Below are 10,851 nucleotides of genomic sequence, written 5' to 3'. Positions count from 1 at the left end.
TGCTGGAACTGGGGATGATAGTAGTGTGATTACAGCCTCCCTATGCCATGCTACCACACCCACCCCCCTTACACATCCATGCTATCACACGCACACTCATTCACAAACATTTAAATACTCATTCATTCCATTAATCACACATACTTGCTCTTGCATACTTGCTTTTTTTCTTCCATTGCTTCAGGTGATCGCGGAGGGGAGTATGTATGAGCCACAGTGTATGAGATAGATGGCTGGGCTTCATGGGTTGAAATATTGCTGTTACTGCTGTATGGTGGCAGCGAAAGCGAATGTTCCTGTATGGTGTTAGTGTGCGTGAGTGTATGGTGTTAGTGCGCGGTGTTAGCACGACAGTATGTGTCAGCATATGGTGTTAGAATGTGTGAATGTTTATGAAAGTGTTTTTTTAACTTTTTGTTCAACTTATTGACAAGATGAAAAGTAAAACTAGAACAAGAAATGTTTTTCATTGTGGCTCATTGCGTTATTTGCACGTAACTCTTTGTGCATCATAGCTGTGAGTGTCCCAGACCTGCGTCTCGGCTGTTTTAACTGTGATACTGTGGCACTGGTGTTTCTTCTTTATGCTTTCATAATCAGTGGAAATAAACATATTTTACAGATGAACTCATTTTCATGGTGTTTTTTATTGCATTGATGTCCGTAATTGTTTTTTCACACCCTACACCATCACATGTTTTTTTCTCTCTTCTTTTACACATGGGTCCCAATTTCTGCTGTTTCTATCAGACGCAGTTTCTCCATGGGGCACACCAGACAAATACATGCTGCTTCCTTTTGTTGCTATAACATTGAATAATCCTATTCAAAGGCATAGAAATGTATCGATCTGTCCCAGTTTGGCTCTGATCCTCGCTGTATAGCAAGCCTTTAAAAGATTCTTGATGGAAGATGTTTTTAGTACTCAAGTGAAAGAGCATCTTTGGAAAAATGAAACAAAAAACTTCAAATTTCTGCCTCCAGTGCCTCAATTTCTTGCTAGGATTATTTATTTCTCTCTATTTGGTTGATTTATGTTTACTTAAAAGTGAAATCAGTATTTCTCGCCTCTCCAGGAGTATCCGTACCATTTTCTTTTTTTAGGAGTTTTACCAATCACACAATTTCATGAAGAGCTTGTCAGTACATTAGTATGATGGGAGTTATATTCCAGAACTACTGTGCCCCTTAGAGATACTCCACTCAGGCCACCAAGTGAATATCCACAAGATGAGGCAGAAATGAAGCATAACTGTTGTTATGGTTAATATTATTATTGTGCATTGCCTAAAACATTCCCAAATGCAATTTCAACTCAACCCACTTCTTTATTCATTATGAAGGGTCAACAATGGCAGGTTTCTCAAGCAAGAAGGGCTGAGTCGGCCCTGTATAAAGCATATTTGACTTGGGTGAGGAGGCTGGAGAAATGTCACTAACTTAACTATACATTATGCTAAGACAGCAAAGGTCTTGCAGCAGAAGCTCACTGAGGTTGACCCTTCATAATGTATAGTGAATGTATAGTGAAGTCAAGGAGTCGACCCACAACACTCTTGCAAACCCTCCTCCCATCATAACTTTATTGGATGAAGCCCAATGAGGGTATTAGGTATTTTTAATTTATACAAACTATGGATTTATGTGTAGATGTGCTGTAGTTTGAGGCATAATAGCGTAATGCTTTTACATAAGCGGGCGTTACAGGGTTTTTATTTTTCCCTGTAAAGTAAGGGAATTTCTGGATCATTGCCAGGTGCATCTTGTCTCTCTCATGACACCCAGGCAGCCACAGTATGATTGACCATATACTACAACACCAGGCATGTTAAAGGTGTGCGTTTAATGTTAGTGTGTCCTCCGCAGGGTTAAGGACAGAGCTCCCCCTTCATAAAATGTATGACAGAGCCATGATACATTTAAATCAGCTCTTATCAGCACTTCTGTAACTTCAGACTCTGGTCTATGACAATTAGCACAAAAGTGTCATGTTGTCCTTTACGAGTGTCAATATACCATAGCGGGTAAAGCCGCATTCCAGTGTGTTAATCCCGGCTGAAGTCTGCCATGCTGAGCTGTAATGTGTAAATGTATCATTATGATGGATAGAAATGGATGATGTTATTCTACTTCAGTTTGTGCAACAATCTTAAGGGACTTCAACATTTCAAGCATTGCTTATTGTGCAACAATGTAATATCAATGAGGTTATTTGGTACACTGATTTGTTTTCAACTTTTTAAGAACAAATAAGTTCATAACACAATAAAAAAAAATAACAATCTATCCTCTCTGTTTACATTTTCTTACACGGGTTGACTAGTGTGATTTTCCAGCCCTGTCCATAGCCTAACTCAAAGTTGACACCATTTCACTCATGAAGTTAAAGTGCTACGTGGGGTTGATGAATAGGTATAACACAGAGTTCTCTAAGTGGACAAGGACGTCCAGAACAAAATGGACAAAAAGGGAAACATAAAAAAAGCATGACAGATCCAGTTGTAAAATAACAATTCCAGCTCTTCTTATATTTAAAAACGAAGGCATTTAAAGACATATAAGACCTGTTCAGATATGTTGAAGTACACTCTCCCCTTGCTTTAATTTCATCGCATTTATTTGTATATCACCATCGTATTTTGTAGCTCTGTAAATATAAGGGGTCGTGAGACTAAATGACAATTTCAACTGACATAACACACGCTAGCACACACTGATGCAGAAGCAAAAGAGGGCCCTGCTCTAGGGAGCTTACAATCCATTCTATTGCTTAAATACAAATGTGATAAATGACCTGTTATCATTGGGAGTCAATCAGATGTATGGCACTGTACATGAATGGGATATCACGGAGGCACAGTGCTTTTGTGCTTGTGCCAACGGTGCCAGGTATGGGAGCATTGCTAGACGCCTGAACACTTAACATGTATTTCTAATATTATCGTAATAATGCAAAGCAGGTATGTACAGAGCGTATTGTGAGCAGGGGGGCCGTGTATAGCAATCATTTCCAGTATTGTGCTTTGTACCCAACACGCTGCAAGTATTGCTTTACATAATGTTGGTCTTCAACATGCATCAGACCCCTATGTGTGTCTAACTCACAGCTCTGAAAATGACTTGTACATTATGTTCCTCCTTTTATTATACTCAGCTTAGATCTGAGCAGGGATTTTTTATGGTTTCTACATCAAAAAGGACTTTACTGAGTTCCTTCTTTCTTTTCCTCTTTCCAGGCTGTCGTAATCTTGTTTATTCTTCTGAAATAATGAGTGAAGACGCATCTGGCAGACGTAGCAAACCCATACTGCATAATTGTGAGAAAAACTGACTAGGTGAAATCCGTAAACGTTTCCCTTACTAGAGTCATGCGGTGGATACAGGAACGCAAAGTCTTCAAACCTATAACTTTATTTCAAAGAGTTGCTGCTACTTTATGTATTTAAATGATCCCAGTTTAAAATATAAATTATGGTAAAATGATTATTTCTAAACTAATGAACACAATAATCATGATCACAAGTCTGTTAAAGAAAGACATACATTATAGTAATTTATATTTAAGAGGCTTTTTAAACAAGAAAAACACATTCTATGGTATGTCTGATAGAAACTAGTCCTGATTCCTCACAGACAATCTTAAAATTCCTCAGGATGGTGTGAAAAGCAGAACACTAGAGCAAAATGAATGTGATATAATTAATAAATATTAAGAAGCTCGGCTCGGATCTTGCAGCCAGTAATGCAAATATTTCTGTTTAACACTTAAGAAAGCAATATGCAAAATATAGGTTGGATGCCCTCGCTTTTCTTTTTTTTTTACAAAGCCATGGGTCATTTGTGCTGCCATCATGCCCTATGTGTTTTGCCTGTGTGTCACCTCCATTCCATACAGGTACACATAAGGCAAAGGGGTTTGGAAATGTTTGGTGACACATGGTACTTCTTCATATTAAAGATGTACATTTCTTCAATCAAGATTCTTTGTGACATGGAGGAGAAAGACTCCACTGCTATGGAGCAATTCTAGGGGTCACTAGGGAAGATGCTCATTATATTTCTTGGGGATGTACAGTTTGTTGTGTCCAAAGCAAGAATATCTGAACATTCATGGGGCCCTGAGAGAACATAAAATGAGGAATTATATGCTTTCACAAATGTCAAACATCTCTTAAAGGGAAATGGCTCTGAACATTGCAACCTATATGCTAAATAACTTGGAAAATACACCACACACACATCCATAATGTGTTAAACATGTTTTAGATAAACATTTCTCTTTAATAAATGTGTAATGAAGATGTGCTGTAACATTTAGCCTTTGGTGTTTGTGGGATTCTGATATGTTACCAGAGTTTTTCTAGCTAACGTTGAGGCCTTTTAGTGCCTACACTAGACATTCTTCATAAATGCGCTCCTACATTTGCTTTATCCTACCTGTGCCCTTCTTATACCCCACAGGAAGGTTCTCTCGCCATATGGTTGACACACATTTAATGCAGGTGTACTACAGTACTGTGTTTGAGATGACTTGTAGGGCTTGAAGATGCCATTGGTAGAGTATTCAAGTGGTGGGTGTCCCTTCCCCACCACCAATGTAAGTATTACATATCAGGATTACATGAATACTTTCATACCATTTTTTGTGTCATCTCAGAAGTTCTCTTTTACTTTTAGTTACTCTAAATAAAGCTTAATTTAAAAAAAGCAAATTAAATACAGTTAAAGTAGTCAGTCTTTTCACAGTAGTGTAAATAAGAGCCTTAGCCCATGAGAAACTATGTTAACAATAGTTATCCAGGAATTTCAAGCAGCTTAATTAGCATTTTGTGGACTTGACAAACTCTGCTCCATGTTGAGCCATTTCTTTTGATCTTGGTAGAGAACTAACAGATATCCAAGCACAAATTTGATCTATACTTTGCAAAGTTACTGCATTGTTCAATGAGCTGCTTCTGAGTCCTAGGTCTTGGGGGTAACAGCAGTTTAATTTGGAGAACAAGAAATGGCCCATTGTGGCTTCACATACTTTGACATGTTTACAAATCATAACATGTGAATTCGTAGTGCATCTGTACACCACAGAAGACATATCCAATACGAATACCGAAAAAAAATAATATATACAGCCCAATAATAAGTACAACACAATTGTACTTAATGTTTCTATTTTGTATAATTTATAACATGTATCAGTAATATGGTATGTAAGCCATATTAAACATATTTCACACTTATATTCTTTGACCTGTGCATTTGCTTGCAATTCAAATCTCCTCTGCTTTCCTTCAATGCCTAATAACAGGATATTAGTTAACTAATTCCAGGGCTACAGTATTTTCGTGTGATTTCTTAAGGTCAAAGTCTCCATTCTATTATAGTCATCTTGGCTCGTTTGTTTCAGGAGCACAAAGGTCTTCCAGTTACTAAGTAATCTTTTCAGCTAAAGGAAATTCTTTCTATGAGTGCACATGAGGTGTCACCCAGCTGGCTGAATATGCCTTAAAACTTTCATAGGCTGGTAAAAAATGTTTACGGCTGGCAGCAACAACATAAGAGCAAAATCCTTTCCAGGTTCATCAAATATCTGTCAGGGTGTTAAACCAAATTCATCACTATGTCAGCCCCTAAATCAGGATTGAGTTCAGGGGGTTAACACATCTTTTCTCGTCTTACTTCTTCGCGGCATGTGGGAGACATAAGCAAATATTTGAAATAAAATAGAATATTACCTACAGACAATCCAGCCATCATATGAATATGATAGCTGTGAGGTCCCTTTCATTTTCCATGGTACCTCTGTTGCAAATACATTCTGGATTCTCCAGAGCCTCCCTTTTTACTTCAGGTGAACACATCACCCTGCATGTGAAATACTCAGCTCCACCATCACTCAGCTCCACCAAACACAGCGAATGCAAAGTACATTTCATTTTCGTGACATCCATTGTCACATTTGCCAGCAGATGGTGCTGTATCAGCATTTGCATGTCTTTCGGAATACTGTTATTATGTACAGTGTCCCTGTGGAACTTCTTCACTTCATTGTAACTGCAGTTGATCGACTATTTCGTCTTTCATGAATGTTACGCTTTCTCTTCTACTCTTATTGTGTATAATTGTCCACGTATATTGATCTGCAGACTTTAGGTCAGATCAACAAAATATATTTATGCACTGTGTAACGGGTTCACCAAGAGAGCTGTAGTAACTCCTAGAGATCACCCACATGTATCCTCCTGTAGTCTCCAGTATCACTTCCAGCACCAGCCAGCATGCGCACCTTGGAACCCTGCTATGTGTACCCAATAAGTAGACACAACTTCCTTGAATTGAGTACAGCAAGAATGAACAGTTTATTGTTGTAAAACATAGACTCGATATATCCACAGAACTGTATTACCATAAATTACACATGTATGCAACCCAACCTTTAATTCCCCGGCAGCAATCCTATTGATGGGATTAATTAAACAATGGAGTTCCTACCTGTGCTACCTGGAGCCATCTCTGTCATAGAAATGGACCTTGGGGCCCTGTATGACAGGTCATTCTGACACACATTGCTTCACGTAACTCACATCGCCTATCTTTATTGATTTGTTGTGCCTTGATGATCTGTGGGTCAAAACATACAAATGTTAATAAATATATTATATTTGTGTTAAATTTTGGAGTATACTCAGGTCCTTTTTCTAATTTTTTTATGTTTTCATTATAATGATTATTTGCAGGCTGCTCCTTTATTGACTACAACTCCTATTATTTATTTTCGTTAATATTTTGGTATATGCAACTTTGTATGGTGTGCTGTCAGTGGATTTAGCATTTTGGTATAATAGTCAGGGTGATCTTAAATGATAATTGGGTTCTGGGCCAGCTACCCTAGTGTCTCCTCAACTTGGATTGGGGGTGGGGGATGTGTCGTGTTAACGTAAAGAGATGTATCGTGTCCCCACAATAAAATAGACCATACGAGAACATATAAGCGAGTTGGGGAAGAAGTGAGAGAGCAACGAGAAAATCATCTTCCTCTCTTCTTATAAGAGTAACATTAATAAAATGTAAGGAAGCTCACTGGAAGAGAATCAATTAGCCTAAAAAAAGGAGCACCCTGTATCTGATAGGCATGTCTTAAAGGATTTAGACTGTCCTAACTTGGTCATTACATGACCATACATGAAATGCACATTAAGCAGCTATAAAGAAATGCTTTGGGCATGATACAGGTATGAGGTATGCAGGTCCTTGGCAATAGCAGAAAACTATCAGTAAATCAAACTTTACATAAACCTCAAAAGATAACGATCAATTCACATAGACTCGCAAATAGGAAACTCAAGTGCATGTAGGCTTAAAAAAAGAAGGATTCTCACAAATCACACCAACAACACATAATATGATGACACTGCTAGGTTTGGCAGAATTGTTGCAGGGCTGTTGTCCAAATGCTCCTAGTTAATTGCCTGGGGTTGCTTACAGTTCAAAAATATACATTTTGTGGCTTATTCTTGGATTCTTTCTTCAATACAAAAGTTACAAACACAGCATATGAAGTGTTAAAAAAATCATTGGTTAAAACATTTTATGATGTCATAATGCATGATTGTCTTTATGATGTCATAATGCACTCACCTCTATATATATCAGGGTTGCAGCCAAACTCCCTCACTTGTGTTTCTGGCGTTCTTCAAGTATTCACTTGGCATAGCTCGGACACGTAGCGCTTCTTTGTGCATAGAGACATTATCCAATTCAGAGATGGCTTCAGGATTTGTACGTTTATTTCTTGAATATTTATTTATTATCTAATGTGACAGGAAAACGTGAAAGATTTACATTAAACTCTTAAGCATACAGCACATTCTATAATTTAACATTAGTGTAATAATTCAATAGATAATTGTAATATAATTCTTCATGTTTGAACTCTGAAATAAAACTACCCGATATGCAGCTGATTCTCTCATCCTGATAAGGATGTTAAGTCATTTCTATTTATTTTATAATTATGCAACTGGTGTAAAATTCAGGAAAGTAGAGTGTGCTGGGAAGGTAAAACGCAATAAGTGCAGCTGATGAGGGCCTTGCTCAAAGGAGCTTACAACGCACATTAAAAACTATTTGATCGCCATTTTCACCCTCAGTTAGGTAACAAAGAAGTTTGGGTGAAGCCTTCTGTTCTCATTGGCATGACTGAAAGGTTTAGTTAATTCTGGCAACTGTTTCTGTTACCCAAGTATTTCTACTTTGTTTTTATCAACAAAGCCATGGCTAACACAGTATATAAGACTGCCTTTATGATGTCATAGTGTTATAAACACTATATACAGTATAATGGCTGCAACCAAACTCCTTTATTAGTGGCTACAAATGAGGGGTAACATCACAACACATCATTAAATTCACTATATTTTGTGATATTAAGTCATATTTTGATCTGTGGCTAAATCTCATAGTCTTTAGGGATAAATAATTGAAGATGAATGTATATTTCCTTCTGTAACATTCCCATATACCAGGCTGTAAACAATTATATTGATCCTAGTTCTTCTTTTATTGTTTAGCGATCAGCTTTGGAGCCCATCATGGAGGATGGAAATCTATCAGTTGTGGAGTTTGTGCAGGCCCTGAAAGAACTGGATCTCCTGTGCGAGGCAATGTACAGGACAGGAAAAGCCATACAGGAGAACCTGCAGAAACTGGTGAGCGTTGCCTTTATGTATTATGGTATTATTATTGTTTATTCTTTGATATGGCACCATCGTTATCCATAGCTGTACAATGGGAAGACAGGACATAAGAAGTTATATTTAGCATAACAATTTGATCTACAGAAACAGCAGCTGATGAGGGCCTTGCTCAAAGGAGCTTACAATCTAGAGGGGTATAGTATACAGTCCAACATTTTGATTTAACACGTCATTCTTTTTCCCCTGTAGTTTACTGATATTGATGAAGGAGAGATTGCAGCGAGCGGCACAACCAGCGATGCAGCTGCACAGACAGACACTGATAAAAGCATTGATCAGGTAAGCAGTTTCTCTAAGTGAAACTTTTATTCATACACGCATTTTACATACTTTGTATCTACTTATTTCCTCAAACGTACTGAAAACTTAAGAGTATAATTATATATAGGCCAAGGACTTAATCCTATATCTCAGTAAGGTTTCCACAGGAGAAATCCATGCACGTGTCCTTTTGAGTCTGTTTTATGCTCATACAGCTACAATACATGAGTACTTTGAGGTTTTTGGAATTGTTATTAGTAATTGAGAGGAATATTAAAATGCATTTCATTGCAAGCAGCAGAATGTGCTTTGTCCAAATCTGGAGAGTCTGAGAAGGTGGTGGACACCTAGATGGAGCAGCCACCAGATAACAGCTTGGTGTTTAAATGCACTGATAATATAACGTAAATAATATTTAGCACATATTAGTTATTAATATTCTTATGTTACTGTTTTCTTTAGCATTTTTCAGAAAGCTTTGAGACGGCTTGTGACTCCTGGGACGAGGAAACAACTATTTCAGGACGTATAAATACAACCTTTGATTTTGAGGTAGAGCCACAAGTGATAATTTGTTCAAATTCAAATAATTCTCATGCAATTTAAACATTAATCATAATATTTTGGAGAACACAACAGCCTTATTCTAATATATCCAGAGAGTTTTGTGGTACATGATCACTCTTTCTGCTTAATAATCAGGCTACGGATATCATGATATTAAATGTTTGCATCTTGCATTTGAATGCACTGCTTTGTGACTTCAGTGACCGTATGTTAGTATTACCCAATAGATATACATAATATAAGGGACTCATCCCAGAAAGAGAACAATGAGAGTGTGATAAGGGCCTGATAGAGCTTGGGGAGCAAAAATACTCACTCTCCACTGTGCTCTTACCAAAGATCATAAAACGTAAACATTAGTCTGATATGATTCAAACTCCATCATAGTGAGATTAGAAACTTTAAATATAACGTATGCTTCTTCATTTCAGATTTCTCCAGATCCTGATAATGAACCAGAGGTGGAAGCACCGTGTGAAGACCAACCAAAGAGGAAGACCAAAAAATCTAAACGCCGTTTCTGGCGATCCCTCTTCTGCTGTTGGAAACCCAGCATATGATCCAGCGTTGGCGTCATTCACAGAACTTTCAAACAGCAGCCGTCTCAGCAAAGCCATAGAAACCACCCAAAACTGCCATCTTTGTGGTTTCATGTAAAACATCTGAACTATCAATGCTATTAAAACAACATCAAAATCAATGAAATGTCCTTAGATTTTGTACTTAATATTGTTATGTAAACCCACTCCGTAATTAATAACTATATCCAGCAGTATTAAACAGCAAGAAATACGCTGTATATGTATATCTCGGAGACGAGAGAGATGAGGTGTGACAGAAATATTTGAATAGAACAAGTTAATAACATACAGCAGGGAACTTTATTTCACATAAGTAGAAATGTAATTCATTACATAAAACTAGAGAGCTTTAGATGTAATATAAGAAAGTTCTACAGCTGAGAGGGTGGTAGATAAATGAAACAGCCTCCCATCAGAAGCGGCTAAGCCTAAGACATTGAAGAAATGTAAATATGAATTTGATAGGTATAAAGTGAACCTGAATCGCAAGACAAGACCAAGGATGATTAGTGTCTGATTCTTTATATCAGGTTTCAGGATTGTTTAATCTTTGATGTAAGCTACTCATTGGTTTAATCTTCCCCTTTATCAGAAATGAAGGGAAAGATTTAACCAATGACTGAATGACTGATATTAAGATATCTTCTTTCCCTCCTTGAATACATTCCTCTGTTTCTTTTTGGACCTGA

This window comes from Sceloporus occidentalis, unplaced genomic scaffold (genome assembly GCF_023333645.1).
Source record: "Sceloporus occidentalis isolate IW3139 unplaced genomic scaffold, rSceOcc1.0.p SCAF_19, whole genome shotgun sequence".
In the NCBI taxonomy this organism is placed as follows: Eukaryota; Metazoa; Chordata; class Lepidosauria; order Squamata; family Phrynosomatidae; genus Sceloporus; species Sceloporus occidentalis.
This window is presented reverse-complemented; position numbering follows the sequence as displayed.